The sequence below is a fragment of the Glycine max genome, chromosome 5 (assembly GCF_000004515.6).
Source record: "Glycine max cultivar Williams 82 chromosome 5, Glycine_max_v4.0, whole genome shotgun sequence".
Classification (NCBI taxonomy): domain Eukaryota; kingdom Viridiplantae; phylum Streptophyta; class Magnoliopsida; order Fabales; family Fabaceae; genus Glycine; species Glycine max.
In genome coordinates, this window is record NC_038241.2 from 9,640,945 (window position 1) to 9,661,766 (window position 20,822).

The 20,822-nt window shown below is 33.8% G+C and overlaps 1 long non-coding RNA gene across 3 annotated transcripts; it reads left to right on the forward strand.

Moving 5' to 3' along the window:
- The first annotated feature begins 12,225 nt into the window (after window positions 1–12,225).
- On the forward strand, window positions 12,226–15,317 carry LOC121174876 (uncharacterized). Of its 3 annotated transcripts, XR_005891396.1 has the most exons (4): window positions 12,230–12,579; window positions 13,568–13,743; window positions 14,752–15,027; window positions 15,135–15,317. It is a non-coding gene; the product is annotated as an uncharacterized lncRNA (long non-coding RNA). The 3 variants fall into 3 exon arrangements; XR_005891395.1 differs by having other exon boundaries at window positions 12,226–12,579; window positions 12,854–15,027; XR_005891394.1 differs by having other exon boundaries at window positions 12,226–12,579; window positions 13,568–15,027.
- Window positions 15,318–20,822: the final 5,505 nt, after the last annotated feature.

Below are 20,822 nucleotides of genomic sequence, written 5' to 3' on the forward strand. Positions count from 1 at the left end.
TTGAAAATATCTTTAAAAATATTTATTGAAAATATCTTTAAAAATATTTATTTAACAATTATTTTTTACTTAAGTGATAAGAATTGATATTTTTTATTTGTTATGACTTATAGATATGAAAAGAAAACATTAAAATATCCAAAAGATACTAATAAATATGAGTTATTTTTTACAATAAAAATATATTGAAAATATTTTTAAAGATATTTAATTAGCAATTATGGTTTGCTGCCACCCGAATCAATTTGACAAGAATATGAACAAGATCGGTAGTGAGATGAAGAATATGTGAAATTTTCCGGCAACATGCTCATAATATAACAAAAACAATTGTCCTAGCATATTTCCATCTTAAGTTTTTTCTTAGTCAAGTGTAATTGTTTAAGTATTTTATTGACAATGCAATATAATGTTCTTCTATAAATAAGTTGTTAAATAAAAATTCTTCTCATTTTTAATTAAATCTAATGACATAAACAAACTAATTATATTTAGTAATATAATTATATTAAAAATAATTATATTAGAAAATTCAGATTTTATATAAAAATATACACCTAAAAAATATGTTAAGTAAATTAAATAATAAAACAAAAATAATTATATTTAATAATATCATTTTCTTTAAAAAAATTAAAAAAACAAAATTATAAAATTTAATTTAATAAATAAGTAATTTTAAAATAAATTAAAAAAATTATATAATATAATATTTATATTTTATAATATTTTAAATTAAATAAAAATAAAAAGGAGAGAGAAAGTCTTAAATAGTATATATTAAAAATTAAATTGCAAAATAGTGTAGATTGAGACAAAACAAGACAGAAAGTATAATTACGAAAAAAATCAGCTGTTAGGTATAAAAAACAGTGAGTAATATTAAAAATTGTAAGCATATAAATTTACCAATACCAAACTTGAATGATACGGGCACTTCAATGTCTTCACATTTGATTTTCAGTTATAGATTGATAATTATTACGTACGTTAGCTACTTCAAATTTGTTTATGGTTTTAATAGAAATAAAGTTGAAAATTTATTCAATAGTTAACGGTTACATATTAAGTAATTAATCTTTTTTTTCAGTAAAAAAAAACTTTGGAAATTTTTAACGTTACATTTTTTATTTAATATACCTACATTAAATCTAAATCCTATACATATATATATATTAGAAAAATAATTATATAATCAATAGTTGTTATTTTTTAAATTTATTTATCAAAAAGGATTTATAATTTAATTTTTAACATAATTAAGTTTTTTTAAAAGTATATTCGCTATAAAAATATTAAATTTTTAATTATTTATTATAATTTAAAGGAGACATTCTTATAAACAAATGAAACATAAAATATAAACATACGTATAATGAAACGTAAAATCACTTCCATTTTGACCTTGTTATCAGCAGATGTCATGCCTAATAGAAACGTAAAAAGGGGAAAGGAAAATAAGAAGGGGTGGAATGGAAATAATATGCTTAAATAACAAAATTTAAGTTAATATTTAATAAATTAGAAGACTGGATTGAAATTCTGATACTGGGGACAGATGTCGTACAGGATGTCACGACATCGCGCTTCAGAACAAGCAGAATGTATATGACTGTATGAACAGATTAACCAAGTGAATAACACAAGAGAATTGTTAACCCAGTTCGGTGCAACGTCACCTACATCTGGGGGCTACCAAGCCAGGGAGGAAATCCACTAAAATAGTGTTAGTTCGAAGATCTAACAGCCACTGTTTACAACCTTCTCACCTAACCACTACCCGTGCAACCTCTACCTAAGAGCCACTCTTAGATATGAGAACCCCTCTCACTCCCTCTCAAACACTCTCCCGTGTTTACAATTAAATCAAATACACACCAGAGATTACTCTCTGAACAATAGAGATCAACTCTACACACTCAGGTCCAACACTTGATGTTAGAGTAACATCAAGGTGGCTCACAAAACACTCAAGTCCCAAAACTCACAAAATAACTCTTCAATCCCGGACTTGGTGGAAAACTCGTGCAGCCTTCATGTTTATATAGCAGTGTGCGTATCTGGGCTGCAACTACTTGTGCTGGATGAGATCTATCATTTTCCTGAAAATCTGCACTTAAAGATCCAAAAGATACAGTTTGATCTTTTAGTTTTTATCTTTAATCTTTAATCCCTGAACGAACTATTCAAGTTTGTAATTCGAACTTTAATTATCTTTTAATTCGTTCCTAAAGATAGATCGCCAAATCTGTTGCTAACTGCACATTAATCTGTTAAAGATATAACAGATTTATGTGTCCAGTATTTTCGGGCCGGATGTCAGGACATCGTGTCCGACATCGTGGATCCTGCAGCTTCAATTCTTCATTTGACATTTTATCTTGACTTATGCATTGTGCAGCCCAATCTGATTCCTTGTCATAACGTTGGACATCATGTGCAGCAACTCCAGCTTTCCTTCATTGTCTAAGTGCTTATGTTTTAACAAAATTTTAGCCAATCTTTTAAAGCTCAGTAAAGCTAAGCACTAACATGGATTTTACCAAATATCCACTTTTGCTCATCATGCCATGCTATTCCATTCAAAACATCAATATCTTAAAATATAAAAGATTTAAACATAAGTGCAAAAACTACCGATAATGATTAATTGATGTTGAAACAAGAATTAAAGATATTCACAATTTAAAGCAACTTATGTTTGGAATTTTAGGAAATCTTTAATAAAATACCAATAATCATCAAGAACACATTACGTTAGATTATCAGGAAGAGTTTTGAAAATACCGAGATTTATAATGGTTGATCAACAAACGCAGCAGAATTTGAATCTGTAGGTAACTGGTGACTTCATAATTCTTCCTCAACTGAAACCTCTTTATTCCTTATTAGGACTTTCGTAACTCTTTAGATGGGGAGAAGAGAAACTATATGTGACGACTCAGTATATTGAGAATCATAGTCTTCTTATAGTGTGTTAACCTAATAGGGTTCTCATAATTCCCTAATGAGTGAACATTGACATCTGCTCATCATTTAAGTTCATATAATTTGATTTGGTTGTTTAACGGGCTCACTTGATTTGATTACATAAAATAAAACCCACTAATGATAAATAACCAATATAATTATCTTATAATATTAGCCCACATTAATTATTAGAATAGAAAATTCCAAAAATCTTTCACCTGGGCTACATATTGTAACAATTTTATCAAAAATCCTTAAGCGTGCATCTGTATGCTATTTATCTTTAGACTTCCACCTTAACAACCTGATCCATCTCATGCGTCAATAATGGAATCATTGCGTCTTAACGTATGTGATAAATTGAGTATGCATTGACTTGTATATATGTGCATTGAGATATTATGTGCACTAAGTTGTGAGTTATGAACCGTACAATCACACGACTATAAGACCCTTTAAGGGTGACGAGTTAATGTGCGATGAGTATTGTGATGGGAACCACTGTGCAGACCCGACCAATTTAATCATAAGTGCGACGAGATAAAATTATTTTGAGAACAATTGAGAAGTCGTGTATTTTGTACAGTTCATAGATAAAGTATGTGTGCTAAAATATTTTCTGGGTTGGACCTAAATCAGGAGGGAGAGACCTTGACAAACTCTTCGAAGTCTAGGCCTTGGGGTAAATACATCTGGTTTGAGTGCTCTTTTAAGCATGTGTCGATCCCACATGGTTGGAGCATTTTCATAAAACAGCGTGACCCTGATTGGTCTCCCTATGATTTTACCTAGTGAAAGTGACCTGACTTACCAACATGTGATTTATCTTGTACGTACTCCTGGGCGCCCAATGAGGTTTTTCATTGACATGGTACCACATTGTATATAGGATTGAGTCTTAGTATATATGTTGCATAATGCTCGTACATTGATTGATTGGTTGAGTGATATCACGTTTGATCCTTGAGTACGTGAATGATGTGAAAATAAATGAGATGTGTTGTGTTGAGGTATGGTATTACGTGATAGGTGGTGGAATGATACGAACTGTATTTAAGTAAGTTATATTTCATTTATATTATATGTATATCTATGTTGTCTTGTTTCTCTCTATTAGTTAGGAATGTGATAACTCATTCCCCATGTGCTATTTGTGTTTGGATCCTGTGATGATCTTGAACTTTGTGTTCGTGGGAGCAGATGATTAGATGGATGACTATGGAAAATCTCATGCTAGAAGACGCCGGAACACAATGCTCTGATAAAATGTGACGTTGGGGGGTATAGATTTCTATATTAATTGCATGAAGTCTTGGACGACCTTGTTTTGAGCCAAGATGATTTTGCTATTTATTTGAACAAGTTCTATTATGATGTTAGAAAAGTGAATGTGGATCTTTTACCCTTTGAAATGCTTTTATTTAAATGTGTTTTAAAACTTTTAATTAATTCTGCATTCCTATTTCTTTTATTATTAGTACATATATGTGTGGGGTAGAGGGTGTCACATTGACAATGGGAAGGAATACATAAATGATGTTTTTGATAAATTTTGTGAAGAAACTGGTATTGAGCACCAACTCACCGTACCTTACACCCCACAACAAAATGGTGTGAGTGAGAGAAAAAATAGAAGCATCATGGAGATGACAAGGTGTATGCTGCATGAAAAGGAGTTGCAAAAGAAGTTATGGCGGAGGCTACAACCATTATAGTATTTTTGTTGAATAGACTACCTACTGGAGTTTTGCACAGAAAAACTCCATTTGAAGGCTCTTTGGTTACAAACCAGATTTACAAAATCTAAAAATCTTTGGTTGTGTTTATTTCTCTTATGTTCCACATGTTAAAAGGGACAAACTTGATAAGAAGGCAAAACCCAAAGTTTTCATTGGATACACCAACACTTCCAAAGCTTATAGAATTTTCCAACTTCAAAATGGAAAAATTCTTGTGAGTAGAGATGTCAAATTTATGGAAGATCAACAATGGAGTTAGGATGAGCCAATAAGGAAGCAGCTGCTAGAAATCTCACAATTCCTTGATGGTGTTGTTGTCAGAGGTTCAAGATCTTTATTTGAGATTTACCAAAAGAGCATTGTAGTTGTCTTAGAACCTGCAGAATTTGAAGAAGCTAAAAAGGATAGTGGATAAATGCCATGAAGGAAAAGTTGAAGATGATCGAAAAAATGACACGTGGGAGCTAATGGACAAACCTTAGCACAAGCAACCTATAGGGGTCAAATGGGTTTATAGAACCAAACTCAATTCAAACAGTTCTATAAATAAATACAAGGTCGGGGTGGTGGTGAAAGGCTATGCTCAGGTGTTTGGAGTCGATTTTTCAGAAACCTTTGCTCCAATTGCACACCTTGATACAATTAAAATGCTACTTGCCTTGATTGCACATAAAGGGTAGAAAGTTTATCATTTAGATGTAAAATCTGCTTTTCTAAATGGTTACTTGCAGGAGGAGATTTATGTAGAGCAACTTGAGGGATTTTAAACTAAAGGAAAGGAGGAGAAAGTTTACATGTTGAAAAAGGCCTTATATGGTCTTAAGCAGGCTCCTAGGGCCTGGTACAACAGGATAGATGATCATCTTCAAGATCTTGGATTTGTCAAAATTCCAAGTGAGGCTGCACTATACTTGAATTTGGTAGATGCAAATTTAATCATTATTGTTGTCTATGTTGATGATTTGCTTGTGACCGGAAGTGATAAGAAACTCATAAAGGAGTTTAAAGCAGAAATGCTTAAGGCATTTGAGATGAAAGACCTTGTCATGATGAGTTTCCTTTTGGGAATGAAGGTGAAACAAGATCATGATGGAATCTTCATTCGCCAAAAGAAATATGCAAGGGAAATACTCAAGAAGGTTCATATGGAGGACTGCAAAAGCACTACATCTCCAATGAACCAAAAGGATAAATTTAGCAAGGATGGTGGAGCTGATAAAGTTGACGAAATGCATTACAAAAACTTGATTGGTTGCTTAATGTATCTTACTGCAACTAAACCTGACGTTTTGTTTGTAGTAAGTATGTTTTCAAGGTTCATGCATTATGCTAGTGAAGTACATTTTCAAGCTGCCAAATGAGTTGTTAGATATATTAAAGGCACTTTAGACTATGGTGTGATGTACACTCATTCTCATAATTTTAAGCTTCATGGATACTCTGATAGTGATTGGACAAGTTGTATTGATGACATAATAAGCACCTTTGGTTACTGTTTTTCTTTTGGTTCTAGAGTTTTTTTTTTCTTGGTGTTCTAAAAAACAAGTTGTAGCACAATCAACTGTAGAAGCAGACATTGTAGCTATTGTTGATGCAGTGAATCAGACTCTTTGGATAAAAAAAAATATGATAGATTTGCATATGGAACAAGAAGAAAGCACACAGATTTTTATGAACAACCAGGCTGCCATCTCAATTGTTAATGATCTGGTGTTTTATGGAAAAACTAAGCATTTCAAGATAAAAATTTTTCTTCTAAGAGAAGTTCAAAGGGAAGGAGAAGTGAAGTTACTGTACTACAAAACAAAGAATCAAAGTGTTGATATTCTGACCAAAATACTTCCAAAAGCCAGATTTGAATACTTGAGACAAATGCTTGGAGTTTACAATTCCAAAGTCAAGGAGGAGTGTTGAAGATGTGATTGTTGTAACTATCTAACAAGCTATAGTAAATCAAATTTTTATGTTATTTTTTAGGAAAAATAAAACTTATGTTGATCGATAGGATAAAGTTGTTTTAGTCCTATTCTTTAGGCATGATCTGTTAGTGATTTTATCTCTCTGTTCACCATTTTTTTTATTATGTTTATAGATACATTGCTTCATATCTGAATAAAAATAAGTCTTTGCAGTCTAAATTTCCTCTACTTTCTCTTTCATTCTTTAACACTTTATATTTGTTGTTATTAACAAAAAAAACAACAAAAACAAATTTGGCAAAAATATAAATGAAATGTGTTAGAGACTTAGAAGTTCCAAAGTTAAAAGAAAAGAACTATAAAATTATACCTGGGGTAGCAAATTCAAGTGGCCATCCCTTACAATGAAAACCCGACACAACAAAACAAAAGAAGATTCTGAAACTCAATAAAAAGGGAGGGGAGCCACATCCAGGAGAAGGATATCTGGATCCAGAGCACACAACAATTAGAAAGCGAACAACATAGTAATCTACTTACATAAATAATATTTATTACTTATGGACAAGTAATAAAAAAAGCTAGATTACAGACTAAGGTACCTTTGGTTTCTTCCCCACCCTCTTCACTCAAAATGCTTCTTTGCACTGCATCACCATATGCAACTCTTCATCAGGGTTGACACCCTTGTTTGGCTTTTTTCCTTCAAAGTAGTCCTTCAAAAGATGTCGTACCTTTGGAATCCTTGTGCTTCCACCAACAAGATCGATCTCATCCATCTGATTCTTGTGTAATCCAACATCTTCCATACCCTTTTTATATACTATTTTACCATAATTCTTTTTATGTATGAAATAAGAGGAAACTAATATTGACATGCTGTAATGTACAAATACAGCTAGTTATGGAAGAAGAAAAAAACAAGAAAATCAAGAAAGTGTGTACAATTGCAATGTGCGTAATTGCACTGACACTCTTGGAAAGATTTCCTCAAGAGGAAAGAATGATATAAAAAATAACTGAACCTTAACATCCGAGTCCTTTAATTTATAAGCTAGTTGGTATACTTACCAACGAGAAATATGGAGGTCCCTTTGAGCTTTCAAGACCTCTGCTGCTTTGATCAACCAAAACAAAACAAACAGTTAAAACAATCATCTATTCTATCCACACTTATCACTTAATACAACAATATCTCTCAAAACCAGCTACCATTAGCATTTGCTTAAATGGTCAATGCAACTATGAATTTTATAGAAAAAATGTGGATCAGCAAGCTAGTCAAGCATGAATTGAGTCTGAAAAAATTGAAAATATATGTTAAAATCTATCTAAGATATTTAAAGAGAAGAAAGAGACGAGAAAACATTTGCAAAGAGAAGGAACACTATCAGAAAATCAGATTAATAGAATGATAGAACTGGACCAGAGGATTAAGGAAAAAGAAAGAGAGAAACTAAATAGAAGAAAAGGAACACAACAATTTGTGTTATTCTAAAGAGAGATGGTGTGTTTGATTTGGTACAGTGACCCTTGCACTTCAGTAATCTCCCCTTTCCTAAATCTTTCTTGGCTTAGTTCTTACATAAACTGGTCTAATTGGAGGCATACTCCTGTCATGGAACAAAAAAATAAATGGTAACAGTAACACTGTTATATAGCAGCCTCATTATTTCCTTAGCGTGATCACGTGGCGTATTCTTCACGCGCCTTCATATATGCATTTTTTGGTAGAGTAACCAACACCATTTATGTTCTGTAACATCTCTTCTGCATCCACGACACTGACAATCTGTGGATCCGTTTGGGGTCACCTTGTCCTACTTGAAACACACTCCTTCGATGAGTCTGAGAAAAAAGAGTGTATGGGACGAACAGAGAATTTAGATGCTCATTGTCTAACTATAACAAGATTTTAAGAAATACTATTAAAAAAAAAATACTCTGTTCGTCCCATTTGGGTTATAATTATAGTCATATCATATGTTATTTTATATAGACTAAAAAAATAATAAATGAATAGAAAATATGATACAACAACAACAACAACAACGCCTTATCCCACTAGGTGGGGTCGGCTACATGGATCAACTTCCGCCATAATGTTCTATCAAGTACCATACTTCTATCCAAACCATTAATTTCGAGATCCTTTTTTATAGTCTTTTTGGGTCTTCCTCTGCCTCGAATTGTTTGTCTTCTCTCCATCTGGTCTACTCTCCTCACTACAGAGTCTACCGGTCTTCTCTCTACATGCCCAAACCACCTAAGTCTATTTTCCACCATCTTCTCTACAATAGGCGCTACTCCAACCCTCTCTCTAATAGCTTCGTTTCTAATTTTATCCTGTCGAGTCTTACCACACATCCACCGCAACATCCTCATCTCCGCTACACCTACTTTATTCTCATGTTGGCTCTTGACCGCCCAACATTCTGTTCCGTACAAAATCGCCGGTCTTACCGCAGTCCGATAAAACTTTCCCTTTAGCTTGATCGGTACCTTTGCATCACATAACACCCCCGATGCTTTTCTCCATTTCATCCATCCTGCTTGAATGCGATGATTCACATCCCCTTCAATTTCCCCATCATCCTGTATTACAAACCCAAGATATTTAAACCGTGTGACTTGAGGGATAATATGGTCTCCTATTTTCACCTCTGAGTTAGAAGCCCTCCTTCTTTTGTTGAACTTACATTCCATATACTCCGATTTGCTTCTGCTTAGGCGAAAGCCATGTGTTTCTAGAGCTCGTCTCCAAGTTTCCAACCTCTCATTCAACTCCTCCCTCGACTCTCCAAGGAGGACTATGTCATCTGCAAAGAGCATGCATCTCGGCGCTATCTCTTGGATTTGTACCGTGAGGACATCCAGAATTAAGGTAAAAAGGTAGGGGCTAAGGGTTGACCCTTGATGTAAACCAATTGTGATGGGAAAATCGTCTGACTCTCCACCCTGTGTCCTAACACTAGTCGATACCCTATCATACATATCTTGGATAGCTTGAATATATGCAACCCTAACCCCTTTCTTCTCTAGAGCTTTCCACAAAATCTCTCTAGGCACTCTATCATACGCTTTCTCCAAGTCAATAAAAATCAAGTGCAAGTCTTGTTGGGCCATGCGATATTGCTCCATCACCCGCCGTAATAAATAAATCGCTTCCATGGTCGACCTTCCTGGCATGAAACCAAATTGATTCTCAGTAACTTGAGTCTCCTTTCTTAATCTCCGTTCAATCACTCTTTCCCATAATTTCATGGTATGACTCATGAGCTTGATTCCCCTATAATTTGCACAATTTTGTATATCCCCCTTGTTCTTATAGATTGGCACTAACGTGCTTCTCCTCCATTCCTCCGGCATGCTTTTTGACCTCATAATTTCGTTAAAGAGTTCGGTGAGCCACTCAAGACCTCTATCTCCAAGAGTTTTCCACACTTCAATAGGTATGTTGTCTGGCCCCACCGCCTTACCATTACTCATTCTTTTCAACGCTTCCTTTACTTCCTGTTTCTGAATCCGACGATAGTACTTATAGTTCCGGTCTTCTTCTCTTGTGTCTAGACTGCTAGAGTCATATCCATATACATCATTAAATAAATTGTGGAAATACGCCTTCCACCTTTCCTTGATATCTTTTTCATGCACTAAGACTTTGCCTTCTTCATCCTTAACACACTTTACTTGATCCAAATCTCTAGTCTTCCTCTCTCTACCCTTAGCAAGCCTATATATAGATCTTTCTCCGTCCCTGGTTCCTAGAGCTTGGTATAGTCCGTCAAAAGCTTGGGCTCTTGCCTCACTCACCGCCTTTTTGGTTTCATTTCTAGCTATCTTATACTTATCCCAAGTTTCAGAATTTCTACACCTAGACCACTCCTTGAAACACTCCTTTTTTACTCTAACTTTGCTCTGAACATTTTCATTCCACCACCACGATTCTTTACCCCTAGGTCCAAAACCTCTAGATTCACCCAACGTCTCTTTAGCCACTTTAATAATCTCTTGGGACATCTTGTTCCACATATCATTTGCACTTCCTTGTGATTGTCCACACCAACCCTCCCATATCTTTTGTTGGAAGATTCCTTGTTTCTCACCCTTCAAGTGCCACCATTTGATCCTTGGTGCTACCAGAGGACCTCTTCTCTTTTCCCTATCTCTAATTCTTACATCCATAACCAAAACTCTATGTTGGGTAGTCAAGCTCTCTCCCGGGATAACTTTACAGTTCAAGCAATACTTCCTATCAGACTTCCTGATAAGGAAGAAATCTATCTGAGAACATGTCCCTCCACTTTTGTAAGTGATAAGATGTTCCTCTCCAAGATCCAAAGCCTCCGAAAACTCCAAGATGGATTTACCCTCCCCATTCATCTCCCCTAGGCCAAAACCCCCATGCACCCCCTCAAAACCTCTAGCCACGCTACCTACATGTCCATTGAGATCCCCTCCTAGGAAAACTTTCTCTCCTTGGGGTATATCCTGAAGTACCCCTTCTAGATCCTCCCAAAATTTTACCTTAAAGTGTTCTGCTAACCCAACCTGAGGTGCGTACCCACTAATAACATTAAAGGTGTCCTGTCCCACTACCAATTTTAAGACGTACCCCATTGCTCAGAGGCTCTTCGCTATGCGAAAGTATGGGGGAGAGATATTGTACGCAGCCTTACCCTTGCATATGCAAAGAGGCTGTTTCCGGATTCGAACCCATGACCAACAAGTCACCAAGGCACAACTTTACCGCTGCACCAGGGCTCGCCCTCGAATAGAAAATATGATAATTTTATAAAATTAATTTTATGATCATTAATTTATTTTTCATTTTTATAACCTATATTATTAATATTATAAAGATATAAGTAAAAAAATAACTAATTAATATTATATTAAAAATTTAAAATGTTAATTATCATGATTATCATGGGACAAAGAGAATAATTTAATAAGTATGTATGCTTAACCAATCAAAATTATTTTTTAGATGATTTTTAAGATAATTATTATAAACATCAACAAATTTATTGATACAAATAAAATTTATTCAAAAGAAAAATATTATAAATATAACACATTATATTGTTTTTAGAAGCTATCACACATTTGATTATTGGCTAAAATTTATCAAAAATCACAAATTATCAATATCTAACCAATTTGTTTTTTTAGTTTTCAATAAATTTCTATTAACAATATAACAATATTAGAGAATTTACTACCGGAAAATATCTTTTTAAAAAAATATATTGTTAGTTCTATACTTAATGTTTTAATGACATTGATTAATATTTGTTTATACATTTTATAGTTTAAAAAAAAATATGCTGTAAAAACTGCGGCAAATTGGTAATGCATCATTTACGGCAGAATTTTTCTAGTTCCAAAATATACGTTCCTTACAGGATACATCATATACATTACAAAAAATATATAAACATAAAAGTCAATTAAATTTTGATCTTTTAACCTGAGAAAAAGAAATGAGGTTTATGTAGCACCATTAACTTCAACGTTTGATGTGAAAGTCGCTTGATTCTGGCGAGGCATCGCCATCAAGGACAATGGTGTTTTTAGTAGTTTACACTAAACAATCCCTTTGATGAGCCTTACCAAATGAATTACACATTCTTGGTAACAACAAGAGCCAGCCTTTTATTAATTTATTTTTTTAAACTACTTTAACTTGGAAATTCTATCTTTGCTTGAATGTTGCAATATTATATATATTCGAGTTAGTGTGCTTCACTAGCTGCATCGGAAAGTGAACCAGAAACAAAAAGAGTGTCAGAACAAAATAGAAAAAAAAAAAAAAAGACTACACTAAGTTACGGAGGGTGCTCATATTAACCAAAGTCAGATATCATATGGTGACCCCATTTCGGTTATAGCCATTTCTTGCAGCTTTCTGATTCTTCCAACACCTCCACCAGTCATTGCTTTTCCTGGTAAGGTCTACATACACCACTGGCTTTTTTTAATGCATTTTTATTTTTGTTATTTTATCTGTGACAAATTTAATGGCTTTTATGTTGTCGTGTTGTGTATTTAACTTGTAACTGGATTCAATGGTCCACATTATTAATTTTCTTCTTGGTTTTAGCTCCTTCCCATTTGTACACCCTTTTTGTTTATTTGGGTGGTTCTCTTTTTGAATATGATCCTGCATTTGTTTATTAATTAAAGTTCACACTTCACATGGTGTTCTGTGTTGCATTACAGTTATGTGCAACTAGTTTGTGAATTCATTTTGTGTTCCCAAGCTGGATTTGCTTGAGGGGGCTTGTGATTTTCTGCACATTCAACCAAGTTGAAGTAAAAGGTTCATATGGGAGGGTCAATCAGCTTAGATGCTCTATGGTTTTGGGCATGAGAAGAAAGAACAGGAGAGGTGTCACAATTCAAATTAATTTCCTCATTCATATTCAGGAGATTAAGCCACCGACTCTTCTTTAATGCATTTTCTTTCTGTTATCAGTGAAAAATTTGATGACTTTTATGTTGTGTACTTAACCTGTAACTGGATTCCATGGTTTACGTTATCAATTTTCTTCTTGGTTCATTTGTACACCCTTTTCATTTATGTTTTTTGGGTTATCCAGAGTACTTCGTAAATATGATCCTTCTAACTCAGGAGTAAAGAACTTGTTTGTATGTGTTTATTAATTAAGTTCACACTTCATAGGCTGTTCTCTGTGGTATTAAAGTTATGTGCAATTAGTTTGTGAAATATTTGTTAGGAATTTTATAATTCTTAATTAATTAATTAGTATAGGCTACATAGTATATTTATCATTTATATTAGTTGTTTATATTTATGAGCTTAATAAGAGTGATCTAATTTGATGAATTTATTGGACTATCATCAGAAGTTAATATGGGTTTGATAAGCGAAAATCAGTTTGGTTCGTTAAAAAATAATGGAAACTTTAACAGGTTAAAACCTAAAGCAAAGTTGTGGTTCTCAAGACATCAAATAAGAAATTATATTTTCTTCCCCCATCTCACGAGAAACCTAAGATCCCAAAAGGAAAACGATGATTTGGTTGAGGAAGAACACAAAATCAACAGTTCCTCAGACTCATCAATTTCGTTGCTTATCATGGATCCAGGTATTTTTTCACAGCCCCTCTTGATAATCTAACGTAATGTATTTTTGGTGATTATTGGTATTTTATTAAGATCCCTAAAATGTCAAACAAGTGGTATCAAAGTCACCATTATTGTTAGATTATTGGGAATTAGAGTTATTTGGTTTGTGTTATACCTGTATTATTTTGTTACATGTACCCTAATTTTATTTTGGGATTTTATCTTTGCAATTATAATTATGATTGTAAGTTTGAATTTTTTTTCTTTTCGATCACGATATAATAATAATCATATGCGCATTCATGTTTTGCGTTCGGATTCCATGAGAAAAACTTTTTTTTCTCGCTCCAGAATAGTCATCCTTTTGTTTCTCGTTCACGTGTTTGCTTTTTTATGCCTGCTGGTTTTGTTTCCTTATGCATGCCATGAATCCATGCCATACATGCCATGCCATGATATACATGTGATACATAATCTTTGGCTTTATTATATCATCATAAGAAAACCCCTGTTGCGTATCCTTAAATGCAATTTGGCTTTTGCATTTTCTTTTTGTTTTCCTTGTTTTTATTTGTGAATTATGTGTATTAATTGGTGATTCCCATTATGATTTGGTGTAAATTTAGAAATTACAAACCCTCAAAATTATTCCTTTTTTATGTCTGGTAATTTTGATTGAGTTGATTGAAACAATATATTATCAAAACAATCTCTATTGCCTAAATTAATTTAATTAAAATTACATAGATATTAGTATAAAATTATTTATGCGAATTTTGCTCAACCCAAAGGAAGACACAATTTGACCAAATAATTTTGTACACGTGATGATAAATGTGTGACAGTTATAAGGTAATTTCATGTGAACTATAGTCAGCCCAAAGAAAGACTATGATTTGATAGAATTTGTTGTCAATATTTGTCTGACTTGTCATCTAAACTGAAAGCACTTAAGTTAGAGCTTGGTGAAGATATTCTCGTGCATTTAGTTTTGATCTCACTTCCTGCACACTTTGGGCAATTCAAAGTGAGTTATAACATTCAGAAGGACAAATGGTTCCTTAATGAACTTATATCTCAATGTGGGCAAGAGGAAGAGAGGCTGCAGAGAGATAGATCTGAAAGTGCGCATTTAAGCTCCACCTCTCAGAATAAGAAAAGAAAGAAACCTAAGGGTGTTATTGAAGGGTTTTCTCAGCAAAAGAAACCAAAGAAGGATGAGGAATTTACCTGCTACTTCTGCAAGAAGTCTGGACACATAAAGAAAGAGTGTCCCAAGTACGCCACATGACGTGTAAAGAAAGGTAAATCTCTTGCTTTTGTTTGTTCTGAAGTTAATTTAGCTTTCGTGCCTAAAGATACCTGGTGGGTAGATTCTGGTGCTACTACTCACATAAGTGTAACCATGCAGGGTTGCTTGTGGAGCCATCTGCCAAGTGATGATGAAAGATTCATATTTGTTGGTGATGGCAAAAAGGTTGCGGTGGAGGCTATAGGAACTTTTAGATTGTAGTTAAAGACTAGATTTTATTTGGATTTGTTTGATACTTTTGTTGTACCCTCTTTTAGATGGAATTTAATTTCTATTTCTAGTTTGGACAAATTTGATTTTTCTCATTCATTTGGAAATAATAAAGTTAGTCTTTACCAGAATTTGAATTTGATTGGTTCCGATTCCTTAATTGATAATCTATATATGTTGAATGTTAATTGTTCCTATAATAAAATACTGCAAACAAATTCACGTGGTACAAAAAGGAAATTAAAAGAGAATTCAACCACTTTATGGCACAAACACTTAGGTCATATCTCTAAACAGAGAATTCAGAGACTTGTGTGATATAAAATTCTTGAACCTTTAGATTTATCCGACTTTGAAGTCCATGTTGAATTCATAAAGGGAAAACGAACAAACATAAGGAAATTAGGTGTCGAAAGAGCTAAAGACATCTTAGAACTGGTACATACGAACATTTGTGATCCTTTTCCAACACCTTCTTGGAATGAGTAGCAATACTTTATCTTGTTCATAGATGACTACTCTAGATACGGTTACCTTTATTTGCTACATGAGAAGTCCCAATCCCTAGACGTTTTTAAGGGTTTCATGGCTAAAGTTGAACTTCAACTTGGAAAGAAAATTAAGGCTATCAAATATGACCGTGGTGGAGAGTACTATGGTAGATATGATGGATAAGGAGAACAACGTCCAGGACCTTTTACGCTTTTTCTCAAAGAGTGTGGAGTTGTTCCACAATACACTATGCCAGGCAAACCTAGCATGAATGGTGTTGTAGAGCGACAAAACCGAACTCTTAAGGATATGGTGAGAAGTATGGTTAGTCATTCTTCTTTTCCAGAGTCACTTTGGGGAAAAGCCTTAAAGACCGCAGCTTACATCCTTAATAGGGTGTCAAGTAAAGCAGTTAATAAAACCCCTTATGAACTTTGGACTAGCAAAAAGCCAAGCATTAAGCATTTGCATATTTGGGGTTGTCCGGCTGAGGCGCGGCCTTATAGGCCAAATGAAAGAAAGTTGGATTCAAGAACAATTAGCTGTTATTTTGTTGGCTACGCTGAATGCTCTTGGGGCTATAAGTTTTATGATCCCACTTTAAGATCAATATTTGAAATGGGAAATGCAAGATTTCTTGAAGAAGTTGAGTTTGGGAAGGAAGAGAACATAAGGAAAGTTTTCTTTGAGGAAGAACCTGTTATTGACAGTGCTCAAGTCCACATACCTATTATTGTTCAAGAAACAACTCTAGTGATAGAAAACAATGTTCAAACTATTGTTGATGACATTGTTCAAGAACAAGACAATGATGAAGTTCTTCCTCAAATACCTATACAACAACCTCAACAACTTCAAGAAGTGCCATTAAGGAGATCTGATAGAGAGAGGAGAAGTGTAATCCCTGATGATTATATTATCTTTCTCCAAGAACATGAGGATGACATTGGTTTAACAGAGGATGATCTGATTAACTTCTGTCATGTCATGTGTAGTTCTAACTCTCAAAACTGGATCAATGCCATGAAGGATGAGATGAAATCTATGCAAGACAATGACGTTTGGGATCTTGTTGAATTACCTGAAAGTGTGAAACCTATTGGTTGCAAATGGATATTTAAAACCAAAAGGGATTCAAAGGGCAATGTTGAGTGATATAAGGCTTGTCTAGTTGCTAAAGGATTTATCCAAAAGGAAGGCATTGACTATAAAGAAACATTTTCTCCAGTATCTTCAAAGGATTCTTTTAGAACAATAATGACACTGGTAGCTCATTATGATTTAGAGTTACATCAAATGGATGTTAAGACTGTGTTTCTAAATGGTGACATTGAAGAAAAAATTTATATGATGCAACCAGAAAACTTTGTATCAGGTGACTCAAAGTCTATGGTTTGCAAACTAAACAAATTCATCTATCGTTTGAACCCATCAATGGTATTACAAGTTCTATCAACTCATTACCTCATATGGTTTTGAGGCAAATGCAGTTGATGATTGTGTATACCACAAGTTTAGTGGGAGTAAATACACATTCTTGGTGTTATATGTCAATGATATACTGCTTGCTAGCAACGATATAAGCTTTCTACAAAAGACTAAGAAATTTCTGACGAAATTTTTTGAGATGAAAGATCTTGGGGAAGCCTCTTTTGTATTAGGAATCAAGATACTAAGAGATCTCTCTCAAGGTATCCTAAGGTTGTCACAAGAGAGTTATATCGATAAGGTCGTAGATAGATTCGACATGAAAGATAATGAAACAAGAGATACCCCGATAGCTAAAGGAGACAAATTTAGTCTCAAACAATGCCCCAATAATGACCTTGAAAGAATAGAGATGCAAAAGATTCCTTATGCATTAGCAATATGAAGTCTAATGTACGCTCAAGTTTGCACTTGTCCCGATATAGCATTTGTAGTAGGAGTTCTGGGCAGATATTTGAGTAATCCTAGAATACAACATCGGAAAGCAGCAAAACGTGTGATGTGTTACCTAAAGAGAACAAAAGGATACATGCTCACTTATCAGAAGTCTGAGAATTTGGAGATCATTGGGTACTCAAACTCTGATTTTTTTGGATGTCAACATAGCAAATGCTCCACATCTAGATACAAATTTATGCTAGATGGAGGAGCTATTTCTTGGAATTCTGCGAAACAGACTCTCATAAGCTTCTTCGACCATGGTCGTGGAGTTCATTGCTTGTTTTGAGGCATCCAACCATGGGATATGGATGAGAAATTTTTTCACTAGTTTACATGTGGTTGACGGCATTGAAAGACCATTAAAAATTTATTTTGACAATAACTCAGTAGTTCTTTATTCCAACAACAATAGGAGTGCAACCAAATCAAAGTTTATTGACATCAAGTTTTTGGTTGTTAAAGAAAGAGTTCAGAATAAACAAATTTCCATAGAACATTTAAGGACTAATGATATGCTAGCTGACCTACTTATGAAAGGTTTGGTACTTAAAGTTTTTCATGACCACACTGCTCATATGGGATTGATTCCTTATAGTACCTTAGTTTAGTGAGAGTCCCATTTATGTTCTATATATGCCTTATATTTTTTCAGATATTTGTATAGATTGATTTTCTATAAAATAAAGTTAAAGGTTATCATTTCATTCTGAGCTTGTTTTGTTTGCAATATTTATATTATGTTTGGATTGATTTCTATAAAGAATAAAGTTTGGACTAGTTGGAAATGAACATAAATGAGATCATATTGCATGTTATTTTCATGTCACTTATCCATATTTGACCTATGTCATCAAGTATATGTGACATTGGTAATCATTGTGGCTCAATCACATTGGATTGTGAGAAAAACTGCAATGGTTTTGTGTTACTATATAAGATGAACCATATTGTTTAAGGAAAGTCTAAAAGTAAATAACATACGGTTGCGCGCATAAAGACTTTTGCAATATAAATGATTAAGGTTAATATGAAACTCAAGTGGGAGATTGTTAGGAATTTTATAATTCCTAATTAATTAATTAGTGTGGGATACATAATATACTTATCATTTATATTAGTTATTTACATTTATGGGCTCAATAAGAGTGATCTAATTTTGTGAGCCTATTGGACTATCATCAGAAATTAATATGAGCTTGATAAACAAAAATCAATTTGGCTCGTTAGGGAACAATGAGAACTCTAACAAGTTAAAACCTAAAGCAAGGTTGTGGTCCCCAATACACTAAATCAGAAATTGTATTCTCTTCTCCCCATTTGACAAGAAACCTAAGGTCTCAAAAGGAAAACGGTGATTTGGTTGAGGAAGAACACAAAACCAACAATTCCTCATACTCATTTATTCCGTTGCTTATCATGGATCCATGTATTTTTCACAACCCCTCTTGATAATGTAACGTAATATATTTTCGATGATTATTGATATTTTATTAAGATCCCTAAAATGTCAAACAAAACAATCTTAGGGTCCTCACTATAGCTTTCATAGCAACGTCCCCATCTAGGATCTCTACAGATCTGTGGAAGAATAAGGCTATAAAGTATCAACATAGTAGGACACTAGATCAATGTTAAACTTTTATGTCATCTAGAAAACATAATAATCAACACTTGCTTAATTACCGGAATGCATGGAGCAAACACATTGAATTCCAGTAGCCCTAACTTCAAGGGCAGTTGAATCTCCAATCTTCTTTATCAACACTGGATCCCTATCAACATTAATATAATTATCGCAATACATGGAGCAAACACATATTTGATTTATCTCTGAATGAAGGATAATTAATTGAGGGGTCTAGTGATAAATCAAATGTTAGCATATTGAAATATTCAACTACATATAACAACATTTGCATTTGAAAAACCAAGGTCTTCATATTACCAATAAGTAAAAAAAGTTAACATGACTACTAATTGAGTGCATGTATACTTGCCTGGTAACTCCTAGCCAAACATTGTGAGGAAAAATGGTTGCCTTGTAGACATTATTGTGACCATGAACAACATCTATTCCACAAATCATTCGAATCCCAAGGCATGTAGACAAAGATCCATTTTGGATCCCATTCACCATTTGGATCCCATTCACCATTTGGATCCAAGTCTCAGCAGATGCATTTATTTCTGGAACACTCCCTCCCCCACTCAGCACACTCCCTGCCCATCAATCATCACATGACTTATATCTCTTTAATGTATGTCACCTCCATAATAGCAAACACTATTATGCCCCTTATATTAAACAAATCATACACTTAAATAAGGAAAAGAAAACATTACTAACTATTAATCATAGTAAACTATAGTATAGCATATAAGGCACTAGTATTTGGTTAGAGTTTGGATGAGAGCAATTTACCAATGAATTGAATGAGAATAGAAAGGAATAGAATAAGAGGAGAATACACTTAATTAGGGGTGTGAGGTTAAAAATATGAGAGAAATAAATAAGTGACAAAATATTTACAATATACTAGAAATTAACCAGATAATAATAAATAAATAAATAATAATAGAACCAGACCCCAAAAAGGATGGTGTAAATAGTAGTTTCTACTTCATGCTCCAAGCACTCAATCTTGTGATCTTGACATCAGCAGTTCCATTATTAAAAGCATTGTGCTTTATCATTGATTTTTGTTTTTATCTCCATTAGCACTATTAAACTTATCTGTTTACAAATGATCTTTTTGTGCATAAATGTTTGAATAGGTGTATATAAAATTCTTTTTTATATTTTCTGAGAAATACTAGTATACCTATATTTTTTTTATATTAAGATCATGCACTTGTTAAAACGTAAAAGTTTGATTTGAATGCATCCATTTTGTGAGCCACTACAATTCATAGAAATTTTTATTTGAAGAAAGTTTGTGCTTTGTAATATTTCATCATTTTAGACAAATTGGAAAATTTTCTAATTAATGTGATCATCATGCATAGACATGGCAGTGAGGTGAGGCGGATAAGGGTATTGTCTCCCCAATCTCTGACCCTGACTCCCCAACATATCCCTATACCCGTACCCGATACTCGACGGGTTAAAGTTTATTATCCCATCCCCGTACCCATAAGGTATCGGGTATCCCCGAC